The sequence below is a fragment of the Dipteris shenzhenensis genome, chromosome 13 (assembly GCF_047967505.1).
Source record: "Dipteris shenzhenensis isolate YYH24624 ecotype China chromosome 13, Dip_SZ_1.0, whole genome shotgun sequence".
Classification (NCBI taxonomy): Eukaryota; Viridiplantae; Streptophyta; class Polypodiopsida; order Gleicheniales; family Dipteridaceae; genus Dipteris; species Dipteris shenzhenensis.
Window position 1 is genome coordinate 55,605,034 of NC_141608.1, and position 16,281 is coordinate 55,621,314.

A 16,281-nucleotide genomic window follows, 5' to 3' on the forward strand; every position below is an offset into this window, starting at 1 on the left:
GATGATCATGAGATAGGAGATATAGATATTGAGGCCATTACCCGTGAGGACGAGCCTACCATTCGAGATGCTGATTTCGATGAGCACATGAGTGGCACAAGTAGTAGTGGGTTGAATGTATTTGTAGATCTAAACACTTGTTTGGATTTTGAAGTAGATAGTTTGGCAAGGGTTGATCTCATTGAGGATGAGATTGAACCGTAGCCCCATAATTGATATTGGCAAAACTATTTTACATATTGTCTCATTCTCCTCATCTCACTTAATTCTTGTATATGTGGGCTTGCAAAAAATTATGTGCTTTGGTAATCATGGGCAGTGTTTGGAAAGCAATGATGTACACCAAAATCTCACTTTCTGTATTCTCTGGTTTGCGTCTATTTACGCGTCTAAATGCGCGTCTGATTCTCAGTGTAAACGCGCAAATAAACGCGCAAATACACGCGCAAATAGATGCGCTAATAAACGGGATGTTAGACGGGCCCGTATTTTCTCAGGTCAGACGTGCACGTAAACGCGATAATTTACGCGCAAATAGACGAGCTTTTAGACGCGCCCGTAATTTCTCTTCTAAAGCAACGCCTATAGACGTGCCCGCTATTTTGCGCGTATACCAAGCGTGTCTATAGTTGCTTTGTGTTGTTGTGTGTTATAGTTGTCTAGCTCAAGGACATAGCTACTATTATATATGAACAAAAGAAGTCTTTCAAAAGGACGAGTGATTGATGATATACCTAGACCTAGACATAAAATAGAGATTATAAACAAGAATTCTAAGTAAAGATATGTTAGTGTTGACTTTTAATACTTGTGGTTTATTGACCCTAATTATACGGCTTAAGAAATTGATATGTGTCTGTGTCAAGATAATACTTCAAGGATGTATCCTTAATGGACATATTTTACAATGGTTGCTTGAGAAAGAGTTTGGAATTGTTAAGATCTTCTCCAAATATATCATTTAGATTCATACATACCTCTTGAGCTATACTATCATGATGAAGGAGATGAATGTAGTTGTCTGCAAGACCGAGACCAATAATGGTGAGAGCTCGATCATTTTTGTCATTCCATGCAATCACCACATTTGAATTTGCATTTCATTTAAGCTTGGTATTGGTTCCATTAATGAATTTCGACACAATATACCACATAACCATGAGGTGTACCTTTGTCTGCCAATGCATAAAGCTTGTAATAGAGAATTCCTCGATTTGAGGAGCAAGATGGGGAGGTTCCATTGGTCGAGACTAATAATAAATACATGAACTTGAAGAACCTTTTTCAAAATTCAATGGGGTAGTGTTGGATGGGACTTCACTCATATATCAAGAATGAAGTTGATAGTAAGCTCTTACATCACTTACCCAATAGGAGTATCTCTAGCTAAAGCGACGAATAGGTAGCAGCTTGCTAAAATGCTATCAAAATGTCTACATCATTTGTTGCTAGACATAGAAGAATTAGATGTTGTGTAAGGACTTTCCCTCTTTAAGAAGAGGTGAAGATGTGCTAATGGAGCCATTAAGTCCCAAGAAGTACTAGCCAAAAAATCAAGCCATTGAATAGCCCCATTAAAGTAGCCCATCAACACGAAGAAGCCTATAAAACTAGAGTAAACCAAATGGTTGACCAGTAATAAGAACAACCTTAGGAACATTAGTGATAAGGCTAACAAATACCCTACCATGTGTCAAAAAACCAAACAAGGCCTCAAACCTTAGAAAGATAATGTTAAGAAAAAATTCTATGAACAAAAATTCACTGCCGCTACTAATGATAGGTTGAAGAATCTGAATCAAGTCACCAAGGGGGAGCAAGTCCAAGCAAAGGTCTCTAGTAGCAAAAGACACTCCCTGCAAATTCTACTAAGTAGCAAGCTTCCTAGGAGAGTATGGCGATGAAATTTAGATGGAGGTAGCAAGTAATGCCTTCTCGAAATAGTTGAGGCAAAAGGCATGGCGAGCCTTCCATTTGCAAGTTGCTCTAATCTTCACACATAGAGAAACAACAGATTGCATATGGATGGGAGTAATATAGCACGAGGATAGATATTGGTCATGTTCATCAAAGGTTGGAGAGATTTCGGTGACTTGAAATGGAATTGATGACGCAACATATTTCTCTCAGTTTTAAGGACCACTAAACTCAATCCATTCAATTCCCCAGTCGTACTTTCAGCACATCCGTGGTCCAACAAGATTGCTAAATGTGGACGGTCCTTTCTACTCACCCCTCATTGACCCATGTACCTAGTGCTCGGAAACACCATGCTAGTGCTTGGTAAAATGACACCCCTTGCACTCCATGGGCTACTTGTTATGTTGGATAGTCATAATGCTTAAGTTGCACAATAAGATGTCAAGTAAACACAATGTTGGGGTTTATGCTGCATAGCAAAAATGATCTAAAGATGGGTAAAAGAGACAAAAGCATATGCAATGGGCAATGTAGTATAAATTGACCACACACCAAGTTATAACTCTCTTATATTAATGCAAAAGGGCTCATCCCATTACAAACAACCTTGGTTTCAATGGTGCTCGTGCAATAAGTAGTGCTTGTGCTTGTCAAGCACTCACCTCAGATCAAGACTCAAACCGATTGCACAAAGCAATAGGACTTTCTTTAACACTCACCTCATAACAAGCAATTGAGCAAAAGGGAAACAGAAATGTAGTATAAATTGATCACAAACCAAGTTATTACTCTCTTATATTAATGCAAAAGGGGCTCAGCCCATTACAAAAACCATGGCTTCAACAGTGCTCATGCAATAACTAGTGCTTGTGCTTGCATGCACTCGCCTCAGATCAAGACTCAAACCACTCGCAAAGCAATAGGACTTTCTTTAACGCTCACCTCATAACAAGAAACTGAGAAAAGGGGTAAGCCCATCCTAATTCTTGAGTCTTGAATTAAATAACCTAGGACCTCCTACTCCACTTGGCAGTTCGGTGAATCAACTTTCTAATTTCTACCAAGAAACTTCTGCAATTGTAGGCATGGATTGGACCGTTTGCTAAACCTTTCACTACATGCCCTGGCCACTCAAACTCGCTGATTGATTCCTTGGAGATGTAACATTGTGCCTGGTCATCAAGGACTCGAGTTGAGTATAGATTGTCCCAAAGTCAACAAAAATACTCAAAATGACATAATTAAAGCTCCACACATCATACTGGAGAGATTTCTAAACCAAATTGAAGAGCAAAAGAAGCTCTACATGGTGAACTCAATAAAGATGTGGATGCCTCAAGAAGGAGGGCTTGTGTCTTAGCAGAGAAAATGTGTGTGTGCACGTGTGCATCCGTGTGTCTGCACGCATGCACGGGCGCTTGCATGTGAGCATAAGTTGCTATGTAGTCTTTGTAAATTGGAAGCTACCTCAATTCATACAATTAAAGTTGCTCTCGTACTTTGATTATCACCTCGGGGGGGTCACTCATCATATGTAACTCTATCACGTGAGTTCAACAAAAGGATATTTTTTATTTCTAAAATTTACAGAAATAAATATACATAAGGGACTATTTTAAATAGTTTTGGAAAAAAATTACAGATTTGTATAGAAAAGGGGTACATTTTATTAATGAAAAATTTTACAGATAAGGGATTTTAAATATAGGCCTTGAACGCAGGTGATATAGAGGGTTTGTACATAGTGACCCCCCCGAGATTATCACAAAGTGTTAAACATGCCGTTGTAATTATATTGTAGAAATTATGGTACAAAGGGTTAAACATGTCGTTGTAATTATATTGTTTAATTATGGTCCATATTGTGGTATTTGGGTGTGTTTGATATGTTGTATAAGTCATCATGTTTGAAAATTACTCCATAGACTATTTTGTAAGTAGTTTTTAATATGTTATTTGGTAATGAATAATACTCAGAAGTTAAATAAGAACTTGAAATATTGAAGGTAATCTATTTTATTATTTTGTTTATAAAGTTTTCTCATAGTAATATGTAGTATTATAAGTTTAAAAAGGTTGTATGTACTTATGGGAGTGATTTGGATACATGGGAATGGTTTGGGGGAAGTATTGGTCATTTACCTCTTTGAGTGAACATTTTATTGTGATTTTAGCAAATTACAAGGTACTACTAACTATAAGCACTATACATTTAAGTAACTGTAATGTTGAACATTGGTCGGTTTAGTAATGGTGATCAAAGAAGTGCACTACTAAATCATCGAGGTGGTGGTGGAGAACACCTAGTGCGAAGTGGGGTGCAATGCCCTCCCTGAAGATACCTAGACCCTTGCTCGATACTAAGAGTGATGAGGAGATGAGCAACGGTGATGATGGACATGTGGAAAACATGGAGGTGGAGACTCATGCCCTCTAAGAGATCCCCACAAATGAAAACCCGCCACCCGTCAACAAGTGCGAGTCAAGTGCTCCCCTTGTTTGTGGATGTTCTAGCCAATAAAATGTGCAATGGATTCTCCCCCCTCTCTTAGGAAGAAGCAAGGAAAATACTCTTGGCGGGAACTGTCAAAAGCGTAAAGGAAGTGGAATGCAAGCCGTGGTTCGAGACATGCAAGCATCATCGGTTGGTGTGTGAGATACTACTCGATGATGTGCAGCACGACCTGGAATGTCTAGCTAGGGGTATGGTCTTCCTTTTTTTCACTAGTAGGTCTCCTGCAGTGGAAGAGATGGAATAGATCATGGTCTTCGAATACGAGCTCCGTGCGAACTACTACTCAAGTCGGTTCTTGGGCAAGAGGTTCTTCCTTGTCCAATGTGTGTCAGAGGCTATTCGCAAAGAGTTGTTGGCTTGCTCATTCATGTTCAATGGTTCTTTGGTGCTAGTCCTTCCCTTGGGGACCTGAGTTTAGTATCGATCATTTTCTCATGCACGATTGCACGGTATGGGTGGAGTTCTCAAACATCACCTCATGGATGGAAGACAAGATTGGTCGGGTGGCATCTTCTCTTGGCAAAGTACCACAGGTTTTGGCATCACCTCAGTCTTCATCAGGTCACAGAAAGGCTTGGATTTTGTGGGGCAGGTCCCAAGAAATTCCCAAGTTGATTCATGTGCAATTTTTAGAAGGACCCCCGATTGCATTATGGGTTAGATATAGCCCATTCCCTGACTCCTGCTTTGTTTGTAAGAAAGCAAATCATTATGAGAAGAACTATCCCCTTAAATCGGCTAATATAGCTTTGGCGGGCCGCAGGCGATAAATTGGATGCACTCTACTCTACCAGTACCACCAGATGAATCAAATAAGATGCACGTCAGTCCAACTCAGGAATGGATAGTTGTGGGACCACTAAGATGAAATTGATGACGCAACATTTTTCTCTCAGTTTTAAGGACCACTAAACTCAATCCATTCAATTCCCCAGTCGTACTTTCAGCACATCCGTGGTCCAACAAGATTGCTAAATGTGGACGGTCCTTTCTACTCACCCCTCATTGACCCATGTACCTAGTGCTTGGAAACACCATGCTAGTGCTTGGTAAGATGACACCCCTTGCACTCCATGGGCTACTTGTTATGTTGGATAGTCATAATGCTTAGGTTGCACAATAAGATGTCAAGTAAACACAATGTTGGGGTTTATGCGGCATAGCAAAAATGATCTGAAGATGGGTAAAAGAGACAAAAGCATATGCAATGGGCAATGTAGTATAAATTGACCACACACCAAGTTATAACTCTCTTATATTAATGCAAAAGGGCTCAGCCCATTACAAACAACCGTGGTTTCAATGGTGCTCGTGCAATAAGTAGTGCTTGTGCTTGTCAGGCACTCGCCTCAGATCAAGACGACTCAAACCGATTACGCAAAGCAATAGGACTTTCTTTAACACTCACCTCATAACAAGCAATTGAGCAAAAGGGAAAGAGAAATTAGTAAAAATTGATCACAAACCAAGTTATAACTCTCTTATATTAATGCAAAAGGAGCTCAGCCCATTACAAAAACCATGGCTTCAACAGTGCTCGTGCAATAACTAGTTCTTGTGCTTGCATGCACTCACCTCGGATCAAGACTCAAACCGCTCGCAAAGCAATAGGACTTTCTTTAACGCTCACCTCATAACAAGAAACTGAGCAAAAGGGTAAGCCCATCCTAATTCTTGAGTCTTGAATTAAATAACCTAGGACCTCCTGGCAGTTCGGTGAATCAACTTTCCAATTTCTACCAAGAAACTTCTGCAATTGTAGGCATGGATTGGACCGTTTGCTAAACCTTTCACTACATGCCCTGGCCACTCAAACTTGCTGATTGATTCCTTGGAGATGTAACGTTGTGCCTGGTCATCAAGGACTCGAGTTGAGTATAGATTGTCCCAAAGTCAACAAAAATACTCAAAATGACATAATTAAAGCTCAACACATCATAAGGGAGAGATTTCTAAACCAAATTGAAGAGCAAAAGAAGCTCTACATGGTGAACTCAATAAAGATGTGGATGCCTCAAGAAGGAGGGCTTGTGTCTTAGCAGAGAAAATGTGTGTGTGCACGTGTGCATCCGTGTGTCTGCATGCATGCACGGGCGCTTGCATGTGAGCATAAGTTGTTATGTAGTCTTTGTAAATTGGAAGCTACCTCAATTCAAACAAGTAAAGTTGCTCTCTTCTTTGATTATCACAAAGTGTTAAACATGCCATTGTAATTATATTGTAAAAATTATGGTACAAAGGGTTAAACATGTCGTTGTAATTATATTGTTTAATTATGGTCCATATTGTGGTATTTGGGTGTGTTGTATATGTTTTATAAGTCGTCATGTTTGAAAATTACTCCATAGACTATTTTGTAAGTAGTGTTTAATATGTTATTTGGTAATGAATAATACTCAAAAGTTAAATAAGAACTTGAAATATTGAAGGTAATCTATTTTATTATTTTGTTTATAAAGTTTTCTCATAGTAATATGTAGTATTATAAGTTTAAAAAGGTTGTATGTACTTATGGGAGTGATTTGGATACATGGGAATGGTTTGGGGGAAGTATTGGTCATTTACCTCTTTGAGTGAACATTTTATTGTGATTTTAGCAAATTACAAGGTACTACTAACTATAAGCACTATACATTTAAGTAACTATAATGTTGAACATTGGTCGGTTTAGTAATGGTGATCAAAGAAGTGCGCTACGTAATCATCGAGGTGGTGGTGGAGAACACCTAGTGCGAAGTGGGGTGCAATGCCCTCCCTGAAGATACCTAGACCCTTGCTCGATACTAAGAGTGATGAGGAGATGAGCAATCATGATGATGGACTTGTGGAAAACATGGAGGTGGAGACTCATGCCCTCTAAGAGATCCCCACAAATGAAAACCCCCCACCTGTCAAGTGCGAGTCAAGCGCTCCCCTTGTTTGTGGATGTTCTAGCCAACAAAATGTGCAATGGATTCTCCCCCCTCTCTCAGGAAGAAGCAAGGAAATACTCTTGGCGGGAACTGTCAGAAGGGTAAAGGAAGTGGAATGCAAGCCCTGGTTCGAGACGTGCAAGCATCATCGGCTAGTGTGTGAGATACAGCTCGATGATGTGCAGCAGGACCTGGAATGTCTAGCTAGGGGTATGGTCTCCCTTTTTTTCACCGGTAGGTCTCTTGCAGTGGAAGAGATGGAACAGATCATGGTCTTCGAATGCGAACTACTACTCAAGTCGGTTCTTGGGCAAGAGGTTCTTCCTTGTCCAATGTGTGTCAGAGGCTATTTGCAAAGAGTTTTTCGCTTGCTCGTTCATGTTCAATGGTTCTTTGGTGCTAGTCCTTCCCTTGGGGACCTGAGTTCAGTATCGATCATTTTCTCATGCACGATTGCACGGTATGGGTGGAGTTCTCAAACATCCCCTCATGGATGGAAGACAAGATTGGCTGGGTGGCATCTTCTCTTGGCAAAGTACTACAGGTTTTGGCATCACCTCAGTCTTCATCACATCACAGAAAGGCTTGGATTTTGTGGGGCAGGTCCCAAGAAATTCCCAAGTTCATCCATGTGCGATTTTTAGAAGGACCCCCGATTGCATTATGGGTTAGATTTAGCCCGTTCCCTGACTCCTACTTTGTTTGTAAGAAAGCAGATCATTACGAGAAGAACTATCCCCTTAAACCAGCTAATATAGCTTTGGCGGGCCGCAGGCGATAAATTGGATGCAAGGGATGCTATGCCTTCGTAGACAGGGGATGGGTGGGAACTTCTCAGCACTCTACTCTACTAGTACCACCAGACAAATCAGATAAGATGCACGTCAGTCCAACTCAGGAACGGCGGATAGTTGTGGGATGAAAGGGGAAGGTCACCCCTCAATCTCATGAGAACACCCCAAACCTTGTGCATGTGGAGGCTCATTCGACACAAGCTGTGATGGACAAGATGGTCGATTCTCAAGACAATCTAGTGACATAATTTTGGCATATGGTGGAAGTATTCAAAAGTGAGCTGAGCTCAATCGTAGGGGAACCGACGGTTCAGAATGATTAGTGGGCCACCAGCCTCAATGAGGCCCTCATTGGGGTGGGCTGCAGAGTCTCAGACAACCAAAGAACCAGATTGGCAAGCTAAGGATGAGCTGAAAGAAGCATTGAATGACATGGCTGAGGACAAATCTGCGGGCCCTGATGGCATGATAGTGGAATTATACCGAGCCTTCTAGGTGTTGATTGGCAATGACCTCACCAACATGGCTAACACAGCATGTAGCAAGGGGTTTCCTTGCTGATGAAGATGTGAATGTGGGCCTAATGATTCATGAAGCTTTTCCCAAAACATCAGGATCAGTTAAGAGTGGGCGACTGGAGGCCGATAACCATGTTTAACACCTGCTATAAAATCATTGCTAAGGCCTTGGCAATTTGCATAGGTGACATCTGTAGCACAATCATTGTTCAAGAACAAAATGGGTTCGTCAATCATAGGTAGAGACATCGTCGAGAATATCCTAAATGTGGCCTCCACTATCGACTTTGCCAAGGATACCGATTAAAACATCCTGGCCTTTGGAATCGACTTGGATAAGGCATGCAAAGTGAGATGGGATTATATTCTAGAGCTAGTGATGCATCTTGGGTTCGGCTCTTGGTTCATGAGGAAGCCTCTACACTGCTCGGCAATGCCAGTGCTATGCTCTACTTGAATGAGGGTGCAGTAGGAAGATTTGAATTGCAAAGGTCTATCAGGCAGGGCTTCTCACTTGCGCCATCTCTGTTTGCACTTCCTACGGTACCTCTTCTCACTATGCTCAGGGCTGGACGTCTTAAGGGGGTGCATCTCCCCTTAGGAGGACACATTTGTAGCCAAATGTTAGCAGATGACACCATTAGGTTCATGCAATGTAAATAGCCTATTTAGAATAAGGCTGCGCACCTTGGATGGAGACAGCCAAGCTTTTTTTGGAGTAGGGGAGCAGGCTCGTGGCCCGACTTGGCCTAGCATGGCAAACTTTCTTCTTTGTAGCCGATCAAGATAGTAGGAACTGACTTAGTTGCAGGATTGGTGCGGGCCTTGGAAATTTGCATGAGCTACCTCTCATGGAGAGGTAGGAAGGGGCTAAGAGGCCATGCGCGCCTTCTTGAATCAATGTGGTGGAGCATGGTGCTTAATCAAACAGGAGACCCGTTCGCACTTCATGACCAACGAAGGGCAAGGACCTTGTACAAGAAAGGCCTTAGAACTTGCACATAGATTTGGGATCCGCAATAGCCAGACTTGCTGAGTATTCAAACAAATGTAACTCAAGTATTCCATGACAGATGGGGAGAAGGACCTTGTGCAATCGGTGTTGGATAGAATTCTTGAATCGTGGCCCAAGGAAACTGACCACCAAGCATATCTATGAATGTCTATTGGAGAGTTCGCCTAGATCGATGGAGCTAAACACCGGATGGGGACTCAATATGATGGAGCATAAGGTTCCAAGGGATGTGGCGGGGGTACACAATTGGCAAGGCGAGATTCATCCTATGGAAGGCGATCAATAACTGGTTGCCAGTAAGAGGTAAAATTGCCAGATGGTTCATGCAAGTGAAGCCAATGTCCCTCTATGTTTGGTAAGAGATTGAATTTGTCTGACATTTGTTCTGGAGCTGCCCAATTGCAAGGGAGCTATGGGTGAAAGTAGAAAAAGCGGTGTATGACACTTTTTCTTTACTATGTAGTAGCTGTATGCTGTGTAGGTCAAGGGCGGCTAGCCCACTCATAGACCAAGTTTTGTACTCTTTTGCTTTCTCTCCCTCCTTCGGGACCTTTCTTAATATACTCGGCATTTTTTTCTTTCTTTAAAAAAAGAAGTAACTTGCAATGTTACAAAGTTGTATGTCGTATTTTAAGCACTATATTTATGATTGTCTAATGAATAAAGTAGTATTTCAAGGGACAACACAAGCCTCCTAGAGGGGACCGAGATAACATTGTAAAGTTCATGTAGATCTTTAATGAATTTGCAGATGTGTCAGGGGTCAAAAATTAACAACAGCAAAATAGAAGCCCTTTGACTTTCATGGACAGATCAGCCACAGTGGGCGAATAGATTCGACTTCAACTAGGTCCCAAAAGGCCGTATAATCAGATACCTTGGCTACCCGATCTGGGTAGGAGTGACCCTAAAAGACCATTTTGAGTGGACATTCCAAAAAATCTCAACAAAGCTTGACAAGTGGTCGAGTAGAACACTTTCACTCACAGGGAGGCTAACAGTTGCCAAGCATGTTTTGGAATCAGTGTTAGTCTATGTTCTATCTCTAATGCCCTTCTCAAACAACTGTCTAAAGAAATTTGACAGAGGCATAAAGAATTTTGTTTGGGAGGGAAGATGGCATGCCTTTACTGCAGACCTGCTCTTCACAGCAAAAGAGGAAGGAGGAGTGGGGCTAAGGCGAATGAAAGACAAGAATAATGCCCTATGCATAAAGACACTAATGCAGTTGGGAAGTGATCAACCATGGGCAAAAATGGCACTACACCTCATTGGCAGGAATGCCCCACGAAGGATCAGAACAGCTTGGCAAGATCTGATACTGGCGGACAGAAAGCGCAGAATCCCCTCATTGGCAATACTGTCAGAATTACTCCGTCTGTGGAAGACTAAAGCAGAGGGAAGCTACTGGGGTGGATGCAAAAAATTGTAGGGCGATGCCTCACTGGGAAGATCCCTATGGCTGACAGACTGTTCTTTAAAAGATCCACTTGTGTATGCAGCAGCCAATTGGCAACTAGGCTATATGGTAAAGGATTGATTACCTTCAAGCAAATTTGGGATCCAGGAGGAGCACAATGGATGGATGTGGAGCAGCTAACCAGAAGATACCAACTGTCCAGAGCAGAAGGGAGGTTCATGCAAGGATTAATCAACAACTTGAAACCGGATTGGCCAACGAGCCTCGCTTTCACAGAGGCACAAGACTTCAAGGGATTTTTATGGCGGACAGGGAAAGAATATCCTAAATTAACTCTACAAGATTTCAAAGAAAAACGAGGCAGCGGTGTTGCGCTAACAACAAAAACCCACTAGAAATTCCATGCACCGATGGAAAGAGAAAACACATGGTTAATGAGGCTGAGGAGAAGCTAGAAAGTGACTCGTTCCTCCAAACTAAGCTTTTTGGTCTGGAGAGTTCTAATGGGAAAGCTCCCAACTAGAGCTAGACTTGCCAAGTGGAACTCGAGAATTTCACCACTGTGCCCGCTCTGTAACAACTTCAGGGTGACCCACATGTACCTTCTGTGGGAATGCCCAATTGCCCGGGAACTGTGGAAGGAAATAGAGGCAAGATTAGCAAGAATGAATGTGCAGGTCAAGATCAAATGGAAAACTGCCTTATTGGGAGACAAGAAAAAGCACAACGACCTAACTCATCAGATGCTCCAAGTGATTAGAGTCCTAGTATTAGATACCATCTAGAAGCATAGGAACGATATCATCTTCCACAGAGCACCTAGATCTAGGATCCCAATGGAAAAAAGCTTCGAGGAATTGCGGGCACTCACTACCCTTTTTGGAGAAAAAAATGAAGCTTGTAATGCCTTGTCAAGGCTGTGGGTTTAAAGCTAGTACCTCCACACTGAAGGTGAATTGTAAGTATTTCTTTCCTTTTAATACATTAAACTTTACCACGGAAAAGTACGATAGCAGCTTTTTGTAGTTTCAGTGTGAGGAAGTACTTCGTGAATTATTGTTGTCATAACGGGGACATTGAGAGCCAAATAGCCAATGGAAAAGGTGTGTCCTTCAATTTCAGTCCCATTGTAAAGCTTGCAAAGATGGAAGAGGTTGACAGGGTGGTGCTTGTGATCCGTGGACAGTGGGGCATGCATTATTTAGAGTGGTGCTTCTGATCCACGGAAAGGCACGGAGGTTCAGAGCGATTGGAATCCACGTCTGATCCAGCAAAAAAGCACAGGGATACATGAGAGACGTTAGGAGGTGCGGAGAGTAAGCAAGCAGTACGATTGACTCGGTGGTGGCGATGTATGATCAGTGGAAGATGCAGACGAAATAGCAAAGAGTATAGAAAATAGGTCCAACAACAACGTCAAAGATTGCATGCGCGTTGAGTATTGTGCGTAGCAGTCATGACTCGGATGACTTTGTCCGATATCACGTGTATCACGTTCGTCTTCAGGAATGTTTACAGCACTGAGCAGGTTTGCAATTGATCAGTGAGTTTTATCTGCAAGTTTGCATTGTATGATCATTGATTAGTTTAAATTGCAATTTTGCATTGTTAAGATGATTGATCAGTAAGTTGAAATTCCAAGTTTCATTGTAAGATCGTTGATCAATGAGTTACTATGATCATTGCCTTGTGAATTTATGCTCGTGTATCTAATGAAAAGATTGACGGGTCACAGATTGTTACAGAGCTCACGTACCCTATGAAACATATTGAAGGATCGTGATTCGTGATCCGTTCTACAGCAAGGGACTTTCACCTTCAACACTCTGTCCCGACTACCAAGCAGAGCCCACGATGGTTAAAGTACTACGAGTAGCATGACCCATCTACAACAGGTTACGGACCCACTTCGCTGGGTCTCAAAGTTGAGACCATAAGTTGCCTTTAATTTCGAGGAATTAAATTTAAGGTTTTATTTATAACTTTAAGAAATTTTCAAATCGTATCTCCATTCTCTCTCTCTCTCTCTCTCTCTCTCTCTCACACACACACACAAACACATACAAATCTCAACATTTGTAAGCTTTTTATTAAATTTTCTAATCAAATCCAAATGAATCCCTAGGAGTGCCTTTATTAATAATATGATCTAAATTAATTGAATTAAATTGCCCGACTATAATCAATCATCACATTAATTATTATATATTGATTTTTCATTTGAAGGTATAAATAAAATATATATTATTTATTTCACACACACACACACATGAAGAATTTTTATTTGAACATTAAAATGACGTTAATTGAAGTCAAGTCCTAAAATTGAAAAAAATGCAATTTTGGAGAAGCTTGTTTTTAAAGAAGAGGTGTGTGTATGATGATAATTTGTTTGTATGTTTGCTTAGGAGTGTGTGGGTTTTTTGTGTACTGTGGATGATTGCATGTGTGTCTATGTGTAGGCCAATGCAAGTGGATGTATGCATCTATATGTCCATGTGCAATCCAATATGATTGTGTACTCATGTACATGTGTGCTTGTGTCCCTATAAGTGTCTGTATATGTTCATGTGATGTATGTGCACCTTTGAATGCACATGGCTAGAATATCTGCACCCATGCACATAAGTGTGTCAATTCCATCGATCTTGCACCATGTCTCTATCTATATAAACATACATATATACACACGTACGTACATATATACAACCATGTGTGTGTGCACGTGCACGTGTGCGGGTATGGCTAGAGGCTTGAAGGTGGTAGCTTGTTGCACAAAGGCCACATGTGTCATTTCATGGCAATAACTCACCGCATGCCCACTCCACACACATGGTTGTCAATCTTGTGTCTTAGCCTCTCTTGTTACATGTGGAGTCGTTTGAGCCTATCTTCTAGAGCCCTCACAATGTGCCACATATTTGAAAATAAAACATAAACCCACCCTATGGCCTTGTTACCCACGTGTGTGTGTGTGCACGTATGTTTACTCTCTCTCTCTCTCTCTCTCTCTCTCTCTAAACATGAAATGTATATATATAAATAAATATCATATATATAATATTCTCTCTCTCTCTCTCTCTCTCTCTCTCTCTCTCTCTCTCTCTCTCTCTCTCTCTCATGCCTCCAAAAAGCGATAAAAATCACCTATTTTGCGATTTTCACCCAAGAGATGATTAATGAAATCAAATTTGTAGGGACTTACTATACCTAGCTTCCTTCCAAGCCGTGTATTTTTTGCTGAGTGCACCTATAAAGAGGGTGAAGAGCTATGACTTGGAGTGATGAATGAATGGCATTATCATCTCATTAGACTTGTTGAATTGCATGGTCTTGGCACTAGCGTCTATTTGTGAGGTATGGATTTAAGGCCTTTGGATGGGTGTGCCTGAAGTTAGTACTTGCAGAATAGGTGTGGCTATAGGTTTTTGTGGTGCTACTCCATTTTTAGGAGCAGGTTCTTGTGGGGCTACTATGCCAATGGTTGATGTCAAGGTAGAAGTAGAAGAAATACTCACTAGTTTGCTTTTGGGAACCCATCAGGCACACCAGGTGATTGAGCGTCAAACTTTTCCTTTGATGCAGTAGGTTCTTTTTACTTTTTTAGGAGCAGGTTGTTGTGAAACTACTACGGTGACAACATCCTCCCTTGCAACATAAAAATTCGTGGGTAGAAAGGAGTTTCTTGCAACTTTTCCTTAGTGATATTTTCTTTGAGGAGCTAGCAATAGGTTCTTGTGGGTCTACCTCTGTTTTAGAGGCAGGTTTTTTTGGTGCTAGTGCTGCCTTGCCATTAGATGACACCGAAGATTGCTTGGTATTGATGGGGGTTCCCAAGGAAGGTAGAGTGGCTGTCTGACAAGTCTTAGGCACCCAAATATACTTTTTCCCCTCGTAGTAGCCCTAAGCTTCAAGCAGTCTCTTAAGAATCCATCTGAGGTAGCTTCTTTGCTTTTTTCTTTTTGATGCATGTCTCCTTCTTCGAGATGTCTTTGGTTTGGCAGGTTCTACCCAAATTAGTGTAGGAAGTAGGGGTGGGAGAACGGCTACATGATGAAGTTGACCTTCTGGATATGGAGAGAATTGACTAGGAGCATAACTTTAGGGATCCTGGGGTTCCCTTTCTCTTTTAAGGGAGAGGCAAGGGTTGAGGCCATCAATATGGTGGATACAACTACTGTTGGCCTTCTTGCTTTTCCTCTTGGTGCCATGATGGTATCGTCATTGAAGGAGGTAGGCATCACCTTGGTGTTGACAAGGGAAAATGAGGAAGCTTTGACCGTGCTTAGTGGAGTTGCAGTTCCTTTGCTGACTGGTTGGGACAGGTGCGTTGTTGGACTTGTAGGTCTCGGGGATTGTTGGGTCCAAGACTTGTTGGACTTGTAGGTCTCGGGGATTGTTGGGTCCCTATGAACAATTTCACTGGTACAAAAGGATTGGTGAAGGATGTACTCTATGTTCCAAAGCTTAGCAAAAACCTCTTGTCAGTTTTGAGCAAATGACAGGACACAATTACAGAGTCATCTACGATGGAGATGAATGCACTACCAGAGATAAATCTAGAGGATATCACCTAGTGGGAAAAGCAATCAAGGAAGGAAGCTTGTTCAGAATGCTAGCTTCAGTATTAGACTTGCATGCCATGTCAGTTTAGCAGCAAATGATGCCACTTTCTACAATATGGCACAAAAGATATGGACATCTCAATTTCAAAAGCTTGATGCAACTGAGAAATTAGAATATGGAGCTTGGAATTCCAAAACTAAAATTTCTTGCAAATGTTTGCGAAGCATGTTGCTTCGGTAAACAAAAGAGAACCAATTTTGGAAGAAGCATCTCTCAAGAAAGAGTTATTCATGATTTGATACATGTAGATGTATGGGGTTAAGCATAGAGCCGCAACATCAATGGTTCACTTTACTACTTGACTTTCATTGATGTCTAAAGTAGATATTGTAGGGTCTACTTTCTAAAAGAGAAATTTGACATCTTTTCCAAATTTCAAGAATTCAAAGCCATGGTTGAGAACTAAATAGGTAGAAAGATCAAAGTCACGAGATCAGATAGAGAAGGTGAATACATGCCTTCAACATTCATGAACTTTTGCAAAACTAATGGCATTCAAAGATAATTCATACTCCTACAATAGTACCTAAAAGGAAGGATGCGACATTCGTAGACAGTGCT